We start from the raw sequence: 9,928 nt of genomic DNA, 5'->3' as shown, positions 1-9,928 counted from the left end.
ACCCAGAGAGTCCCAAACCATATAAACCCAAGGTGAAACACCCCAAGACACAAAGTAATCAAATCAACAAAGATCAAACACAAAGAACAAATATTAAAAGCAGCAAGGGAAAAACAACAAATAACACACAAGGGGATTCCCTTAAGGATAACAGCTAATCTTTCAATAGAAACTCTTCAGGCCAGACGGGAATGGCAGGACATACTTAAAGTGATGAAAGAGAAAAACCTACAACCCAGATTACTGTACCCAGCAAGGATCTCATTCAAATATGAAGGAGAAGTCAAAAGCTTTACAGACAAGCAAAAGCTGAGAGAATTCAGCATCATTAAACCAGCTCTCCAACAAATGCTAAAGGATCTTCTTTAGACAGGAAACACAGAAAGGGTGTATAAACTCGAACCCAAAGCAACAAAGTAAATGGCAACAAGATCATACCTATCAATAATTACCTTAAATGTAAATGAGTTGAATGCCCCAACCAAAAGACAAAGACTGGAGGTAGGTATGGATACAAAAGCAAGACCCCTATATGTGTTGTCTACAAGAGACCCACCTCGAAACAAGGGACACATACAGACTGAAAGTGAAGGGTTGGAAAAAGGTATTCCATGCAGATAGAGAGCTAAAGAAAGCAGGAGTAGCAATACTCATATCAGGTAAAATAGACTTTGAAATAAAGGCTGTGAAGAGAGACAAAGAAGGACACTATATAATTATCAAAGTTTCAATCCAAGAAGAAGATATAACAACTATATATATATATGCACCCAACACGGGAGCACCACAATATGTAAAGCAAATGCTAACAAGTATCAAAGGGGAAATTAACAATAACACAATAATAGTGGGAGGCTTTAATACCCCACTCACACCTATGGATAGATCAACCAAACAGAAAATTAACAAGGAAACACAAAATTTAAATGATACAATAGGCCAATTAGACCTAATTGATATTTATAGGACATTTTACTCCAAAACAATGAATTTCATCTTTTTCTCAAGTGCACATGAAACCCACTCCAGGACAGTTCACACCCTGGGCCATAAATCTAGCCTTGGTAAATCAAAAAAATTTGAAATGATTCCAAGCATCTTTTCTGACCACAATACAGTAAAGTTAGATGTCAGTTACAGGAGAAAAGCTATTAAAAGTTACAACATATGGAGGCTGTACAACACGCTTCTGAATAAGCAACAAATCAAAAAAGAAATCAAAACATGCATGGAAACAAATGAAAATGAAAACTCAACAACCCAAAACCTATGGGACACTGTAAAAGCAGTGCTAAGGAGAAGACTCATAGCAATACAGGCTTACCTCAAGAAACAAGACAAAAGTCAAATAAATAACCTAACTCTATACCTAAATCAACTAGAAATGAAGAACCCCAGGGTTAGTAGAAGGAAAGAAATCTTAAAAATTAGGGCAGAAATAAATGAAAAAGAAACAACAGAGACTGTCAGAGAACATTTAACAGGAGGATTCCTACGTGCTGTTCCTCATAAATCCTCTGTTTCTTATCAGTTTCTGGCAACAGGAATGAGTGGAACAGCACGCTGTTCCCAGCACTGAGGTCATAGGATGAAACACATGAATGAATCTCCTTCAGTAAACATTCTCCTTATGACAAAACCGCTTAGTCTCAATCCTCTTTCTTGAGATATGGTTTGTCTCCTGACCTTATGACCCTTGTTTATCCCTTGTTCCTTTGATAACGGTGGCTGTATATTGAGTTTTCTGATCTTTATCATTGTCGAAAGAAATTCCTTGTACAACAGCCTATATATACTCAGAGTAAGATCATTAAAGCACCCTTACTCCACCAGAGGCTTGGGTCCCCGTGTCTTTCTTTCTTTCTCTCTCTCTCTCCCCCTCCCTCCAGCTAATTCTCTGGAGCGTGGAAACCCACCGAGCTCACTCTCTTGCCTGGGCTTTCAAAACCTCCTCGAGAGGGCACCCTGTGCCTTCGTGAGCGGTGCAAGCCCTGTTCTAGGGTTTTATTGGTTCTCTGCATAAACCAGGGAATATTAACTTCTTTCTCTCTTTCACTTTCTTATCCTCGACTCCGGACCACCAGGTTCCAGTCCATTAAAGGACTGCAACAAGTGGCGCCCGAAAAAGGGACCTGGTACATGTGGCATTTCGGATGGAGTGACTCAGGACCTATTGAGGTTGGGACCTATTGAGGTAGGTAAGTATTAAGACATGGATCAAAGGGCTGGAAAGCCCCATCATGTGTCTACTTTACTTCACCATTTGTTTAAAGTTCAGGGACTTTTTGTTTCGTGCCAACGAATAGAGGCATGCCTTCAAACAGTAGTCGAGCATAATCCCTGGTTCCCTGATGAAGGCAGTTTTGATTTAGACATTTGGCACCGGGTGAAAGAAAATGTTGAACAGCCTCCAGGCAGGGCGAGAATATTCCAACTGATTTCTGGCCCCTATGGGCTCTCATTAAAGACGTAATGCTGCCATTTGAAGGTAATTCTAGCTCTCACAATATTTGACAACAGGCAGAACACTCGTCGCATGAATATGAATTAGATGATGAAACTTTACAAAAGACCCAATTAGAACAACATAAAATATTTCAAAATTTTCCTACAAGCCCTGCCCCACTTGCTCCAAATATTCCTCCTCTGCCAGCAGGCGCAAATCCAGAAGTCTCTCCTTTGTTAGAACCCAATGATTCTGACAACGACTCTCCTGAGACACTTTTTGACATCCAAACTGGCAATACTCTCCTGGACAATAATGACAAGTCTTTAGCACAGACTCATACTTGCAAAAAATCAATACCTACTCACTATTTTCTGCGACAGAGGCTCTCTGAATTACTGGCTTTGCAATCACAAGTCTCTGAGGCCAATGGTTTCTCCACCTTTCCAGTTTTAAGAAATCCTGATCCTCAAAGACACATGATACCTCAATATGAAAGTATTAGTCTTTTTTACATGCAACAAATGAAAAAGGCTGTAACTATGTATAGCCCATATTTGCCTTTTACTAAAGAGCTTCTAAATGCTGTGCCATCTTCTATTGGAAACTTTATTCCCTATGATTGGCAAATTTCAGTAAAAGCTCTCCTTAAACCAGGAGAGTATCTTCAATGGACAATGTGGTTTCATGATATAGCCAAAGATCATGCTAACAAGAATGTTCGAGCTGCTGCTCCCCAAAACCTAATTACTTTTGAAATGTTAACTGACACTGGATAATTTGATGCCATAGAAGCTCAAACACTATGCCCTCCCTTGTTGCATGAACAATTAAAAACAGTGGCCCTTGAAGCTTGGGATCGAATTACTCCTCAAGGAGAACCTACAAGTAGCTACACTAAAATATTACAAGGACCTAGTGAAAATTATGTTGATTTTTTTAGCTAGATTAGAAACTGCTATTTCCCATACTGTAATCGGAGAAGCAGCAAAAAAAAAAAAAAAAAAAAAACAGCTAGAGAAATTACTTGCTTATGAGAATGCAAATCAGGAATGTCAAAAAGCTATTGCTCCAATTCATGAGACTGAGACTATTATTGATTATTTGAAGGCTTGTCACAATCTAGGATCAGAAACTCAAAAGATCCCAATGCTAGCTGAAACAATGGCTGCTGCCTTTATTTCAGGATGTTTTACATGTGGAAATAAGAACCATTTAAAAAGGGATTGCCCCAAGAAAGCTAACAAAAGACCTCAAAAAATCTGCCCTCACTGCTGTAGAGGAATGCATTGGGCAAAAGATTGTAAATTTAAATTTGATATTGAAGGAAAACTTATTCCAGAAAACTCCAAACAGTGGACCCCCCAGGTCCCATTCAACAAAAACAAGGGGCAAATTCCATCTTTTCCCTCAAACCCTCAATGTCCGGCAGTGCTGCCATTGATATACCAGTCCTAAATGATTTTCTCTTTTACCCTCAAGCAGTCCCTTCTAGAATACCTACCAGACGTTTTGGGCCCGTGCCCCCACAAACCTTTGGTCTTTTATTTGACTGATCTAGTTTGACTTCTAAAGGAATTACTGTTCACCCTGGAGTAATTGATTCAGATTATAAAGGAGAAATTCAAATTATGATGTCATCTCAGATTCTACAGCAATTCAAAAAGGGGGACAAAATTACTCAATTACTTCTTTTACCTTACATTTCTATTAACTCCTCTAATGATGTATGGACAGGTGGATTTGGCAGTATAGATCAAAAACAACCCTTATGGACATCACTGGTATCTGAATATGCCTGACCAAATATAAATATCAAAATTAATGGTAAAATATTTTCTGGTCTCCTCAACACTGGATCTGATATTATTTTTATTTCCAAACACTTATACCCCAAATCCTGGCCTATACAAAAAGTCTCTTGCCAAATTGCAGGAATTTCTCAAACCAAACTGCAAGAGGTTTATCACAGTATTCAAATCTACCTATGTGAGGGACCAGAAGGCCAACCTGCAACATTAAGACCTTATGTGATAGATGCACCCCTTAATCTAATAGGAAGGGACTTATGCAATGGCAAACTCAGATATATATTCCACATTTTTCCTAGGGGCCACTGCTCATTTAACAAATAATACAATTATTAAAATAACTTGGAAGAACAACAAGCCTATTGGGACAGAGTAGAGGCCCCTTACGAAAGAAAAAATACAGGCTGCTAAATAATTCATAGACACACAATTAGAATTGAAACATATCGAGGAATTTTGCTCTCCCTTGGAACTCTCTTATTTTTGTTATAAAAAAAGAAATCTAACAAATGGTGTCTCTTAACATTCCTTAGAAAAGTTAATGCATCTATAAAACCTATGGGTGCATTGCAACCAGGGATCCCATCACCTACTACTATTCCTCAAAATTGGCACATTATTATTATTGATTTTCAAGATTGCTTTTTTTAATATACCTTTACACCCGAAATGGCAACCCACTCCAGTATTCTTGCCTGGAAAATCCCATGGACTGAGGATCCTGGTAGGCTACAGTCCATGGGATCTCAAAGAGTTGGACACAACTGAGCGACTGCACTTCACTTCACACCCTTTAGGCCAAGAGAGAGATTCACTTTCTCTCTCCCTTTTCCTAATCACTTCGGGCCTCATGAACAGTATCAATGGACAGTGCTACCTCAAGGAATGATGAATTCTCCCACCATGTGTCAATACTATGTAGCTAAAGCACTTGAGCCTGTGAGAAAACAATTTCCTGACTTTCTTGTTATTCATTATATGGATGATATATTGTTTTCGGCTCCATCTGTTTTAGAAACTCAACACATGTTTGATATAGCTCAACAATGCTTAAAAAACTTTGGGTTAATCATTGCTCCTGAAAAAAGTCAAACCTCTACACCTTACCATTATTTAGGATTGTTGTTAATAGACAATATATTACCCCCCAGCTAATACAGATTTGTATTGATAAATTATCAATTTTAAATGATTTTCAAAAATTCTGAGGTGATATAAATTGGATTAGACCCTCATTAGGCATTGCTAATTATCAACTGACTAATCTATTTAATACTTTGAAAGGAGATCCTAATTTAAATAGCCCTCGTTCACTTTATCAAGAGGCACAAGAGGAACTCTATTTAGTGCAAAATAAATTACAAAACCAGTTTCTTACTTGCATCAGACTAGATTTACCTCTAGTATTATTTATATTCCCTTCTCTTCATTCTCCCACAGGACTGCTTGCCCAACAAAAACACCCAATAGAATGGATCTATACCCATTTTAGAGGAATGAAGTCACTTACACCCTACCTTGATTTAATTGCTGTAATCTTTATTAATGGAAGAACTAGAACTAAAACTCTAATTAGCACTGATCCTCATAAAATTGTAATATATAACAATAAATCTCAATCTGAGAACACATTACAAACTTCCACTGATTTCCAAATAGCTTTTCTGGAATATTTTGGAGAAATTTCATTTCATTATCCTTCTAACAAGCAATGGAATTTCTTCAAAAATACTGAATTTATTATTTCCTGCATCGTCAGCTCACAGCCTACACCACAAGTTGAAGTTTTCTGTACAGATGGGACTAAAAATGCCAAAGCTTCATTCCGGTCTCTCAAAGAATATAAAGTCTTTTACACTAAATTCCATTCTGCTCAACAAAATGAATTATATGCTCTTATTCAAGTTATTTGCCTACACCCTTACCCCATTAATATAGTCTCTGATCCCTTGTATTCAGTTTTCATATTAAAAAATATAGCAACCTCCACCATAAACTCCAAGCAACCTGTTATTCAACAACCCTTTTTCGAACTACAATCTGTTATTAGAAACCTCAATTCTTCCATTTATATTCCACATATTCGAGCACATTCCTGCCTTTCCGGCCCCATGGCTCATGGTAATGAACAGGTTAAACTGGTTTCTTTTGCCTCTCTATTGCACAATGATGCTGGCTCCCTACAACAGCTATGGAAAATCTCATACCGCCAGGCTAAAGAACTTATTAATAATTGCTCTACTTGTAGACCCCTACATCTTCGACACATTGCACAAGGTATTAATCCTCGGGAACTGCAACCTAATGAACTATGGCAGATGGATGTAACTCATTGCCCTAAACTCTCTCCATCTTCCTTCCTACATGTCTGTATTGACACCAATTCTTCTTTTATATGGGCCACACCTCTTAGCAGTGAAGCTACACAACACGTTATAACTCACCTATTAGCTTGCTTTGCTGTAATGGGAACTCCTAGTTCTACTAAAACAGACAATGGCCCTGCCTACACTTCAAGATATTTCAAACAATTTTTACAATCATTCTCTATTAAACATATCACAGGTATTCCTTATAATCCACAGACACAAGGCATAGTTGAGCGAGCACATCACACACTAAAATTACAAATAAAAAATTAAAAAGGGGGAATACACAGGAACACTACTATCTAAAGCAGACTTTACTAAATTCCAATATAAGATATTCTCTAAACCTATAACTATTGTTAATATAACTTTATTTGTTTTAAATTTTTCAAACTTACCACAAGGAGATATCTTGACAAGAGCATAAAAGCATTTCAAGGAATTGAAGGACTCTTCTCTTCCTCTGCCCATTTAGTACCAAGACAGGTTAACTAAACAATGGGAATATGGGAGATTAATCTTACAGGGAAAGGTGCATGCTTATATTTCTCCAGATGGATCCAACGAACTCACATGGCTTCCTCTTTGGAAGATTCGACCCAAGGGGGCCCCTGACATTCAAAGTAGAGACAAAACAACAAAAAGCCCAAGAGGAAGAAATTCCAAAACGGGCCATGGTGGTTCTACAGATCTCCAGGAAGCACCACCCTCAGCAGCATCAACCTTATGATCTTGGGGACGAATAAAATCCCTTACTAATCAAGCTGAAAATCTGGTTTCTCAGCAGGGAATGCCTCGGAGTCCTAAAAATATTTTTGTTGCCATGCTTACTTTGCTTGCTTGCGCTCCCCCCACTAGAGCTGAACTAACTAATCATACTTACTGGGCTTATATACCCAATCCCCCTTTACTACAGGTTGTAGAATGGATGGAGAAAGGACCAATCATATCAACCAATGACTCCATACATATACTTTCTCCCTGGAACATTAAAGGGCCCTCACACCCTGAATAAGAAGGGAAACTAATTAATATTTCTCTAGGTTATGAAGTCCTTCCTCTGTGCATGGGCCCAGCAGAATTTGCATAAATGTTAGCCGACAAACTTGGGTTTTCACCCTGCCTCCAAAAGAGGACTTTTGGAGGTTGCTTGGATTATTTACTGCCCTTTCTTTGTCCGTGAACCATGTTTATACTACTGAAACTTTAGGGAAAGAACTCAGAACACTATACAAAGGGTTTACTTGTAAGAACTTTAAATATACTCCTGTTCGTTGGGAAAAATGTCAAACCAAATCAGGAAAATTTATGTTTGTGGCTAATCATACAACTGTCTATTGGGGGCCCCATGGTATGTGGTTATCTAACTGCTCAGGTGATATTAACAGCACTGTGTGTGACTATGCTACTCAAGTAGCATGGAAGGTTACTAATACTACAATGGAGCATTACCATGACAAAGGACTTCTTGGGTGGCTTGACAGTGGAACGGTCCCCCCTCGTCCTTGAATCATCCTCCATAAACATATTGGGCTTGAAAAATGGGACATCTGGAAACTTGCTGTGAACACTGAAGAACTTGGGACTTGGACTGGATATTTCACAGGGACCAGTTGTAGTCATAATAACTATTTCTTTCGTTATAACGAGTCATATTTTATACAAGCTTGTGTCCCCCTTCCTTTTGCTATAGCTATAGGGAGTTTACAATTCAATAAGACTTTATGTTCTGTAACTTGTATAAATTGCAAATTATATACTTGTCTTAACTCTTCTGTTTCCTTAAGAAATGAATCACTTTTGATTCTTTGATCATTCCATAGTCTGTGGTTACCAATAAATCTCCAGCGACCCTGGGAAGAAGGTCCCATGGCTGGACTTGCTTCCTGGTTACTTACTAAACTGCTCTGGCAATCTAAATGATTCACTGGATGGCTGATTCTTGGTATTTTGGGATTAATAGCTATTTGTACCACTGCTGCTGTCTCTGGTGTTGCTTTACAAACCTCAATTCAAACACATAATTTTATTCAAAATTGGACTAAAGATGCTCATACTATGTGGGCCACTCGGGCTCAGATAGATGAGGATATACAAGATGAAATACAAGAACTAAAACCAGCCATCAAATGGGTTAGAGATCAACTAATAGATGTACAAAAACAAGTGATACTAAAATGTGATTGGAATTCTACTCAATTTTGTGTTACTGCTGTTCAATTCAATCATAATGCCTACAACATGGAACAAATAAAATTTCATTTATAAAACATACATGATAATGCCTCTCTGAATATACAATTATTACAAAAAGAAATCTTTGAAACTTTTTCTAAAAATCTGCCCTCTTCCACTAATTTGGAAACTTTAGCTGAACAACTAGCTGATCAATTATCTGGGCTAGATCCATGCAGATGGTTTCAGAGCATTACTCACAGCATTGGGTCTGGAACTGTAACTTTGGTGATTGTCTTGACAATTATATTAGTTGTTTACCACTGCCTTTATGAAAAAATTGTTAAAACTAAACAAACTCAAATGGTCAAGACCCTTTTTACAAATATAATAAATAAATAAGGGGGGATTGTCAGGGAACGTTTATCAGGAGGATTCTTATGTGCTGTTTGTCATATATCCTCTGTTCCTTATCAGTTCCTGGCAACAGGAATGAGTGGAATGGCACACTGCTCCCAGGACTGAGGTCATAGGATGAAACACATGCATGAATCTCCTTTAGGAAACATTCTCCTTATGACAAAACTGCTTAGTCTCTATCCTCTTTCTTGAGATATGGATTGTCTCCTGACCTTATGACCCTTGTTTATCCCTTGTTCCCTTGATAACAATTGCTGTACGTTTGGTTTTCTGATCTTTATCATTGTTGAAAGAAATTCCTTGTACAACAGCCTATATATACTCAGAGTAAGATCATTAAAGCACCCTTGCTCCACCAGAGGCTTGGATCCCCGTGTCTTTCTCTCTCTCTCTCTCTCCCTCCCTCTGGCTAATTCTCTGGAGCATGGAAACCCACCAAGCTCACTCTCCTGCCTGGGCTTTCAAAACCTCCTCGAGAGGGCACCCTGTGCCTTCGTGAGTGGTGCAAGCCCCGTTCTAGGGTTTTATTGGTTCTCTGCATAAACCAAGGAATATTAGCTTCTTTCTCTCTTTCACTTTCTTATCGTCGACTCCGGACCACCAGGTTCTGGTCCATTCAAGGACCGCAACAAGAGACCATAGCAAAAATCAACAAAGCTAAAAGCTGGTTCTTTGAGAATATAAATAAAATTGACAAACCAATAGCC

General features: G+C 38.3%; 1 long non-coding RNA gene across 1 annotated transcript; it reads left to right on the top strand.

The window, feature by feature from the left end:
- Nucleotides 1–2,081: 2,081 nt before the first annotated feature.
- On the top strand, nucleotides 2,082–9,579 carry LOC122690080. Its single transcript, XR_006339968.1, has 2 exons — nucleotides 2,082–2,198; nucleotides 7,181–9,579. It is a non-coding gene; the product is annotated as an uncharacterized LOC122690080 (long non-coding RNA).
- Nucleotides 9,580–9,928: the final 349 nt, after the last annotated feature.

This window comes from Cervus elaphus, chromosome X (genome assembly GCF_910594005.1).
Source record: "Cervus elaphus chromosome X, mCerEla1.1, whole genome shotgun sequence".
NCBI classification, from domain to species: Eukaryota; Metazoa; Chordata; class Mammalia; order Artiodactyla; family Cervidae; genus Cervus; species Cervus elaphus.
Note: the sequence above shows the minus strand (reverse complement) of the source record. Positions and strands in the feature narration are given on the sequence as shown.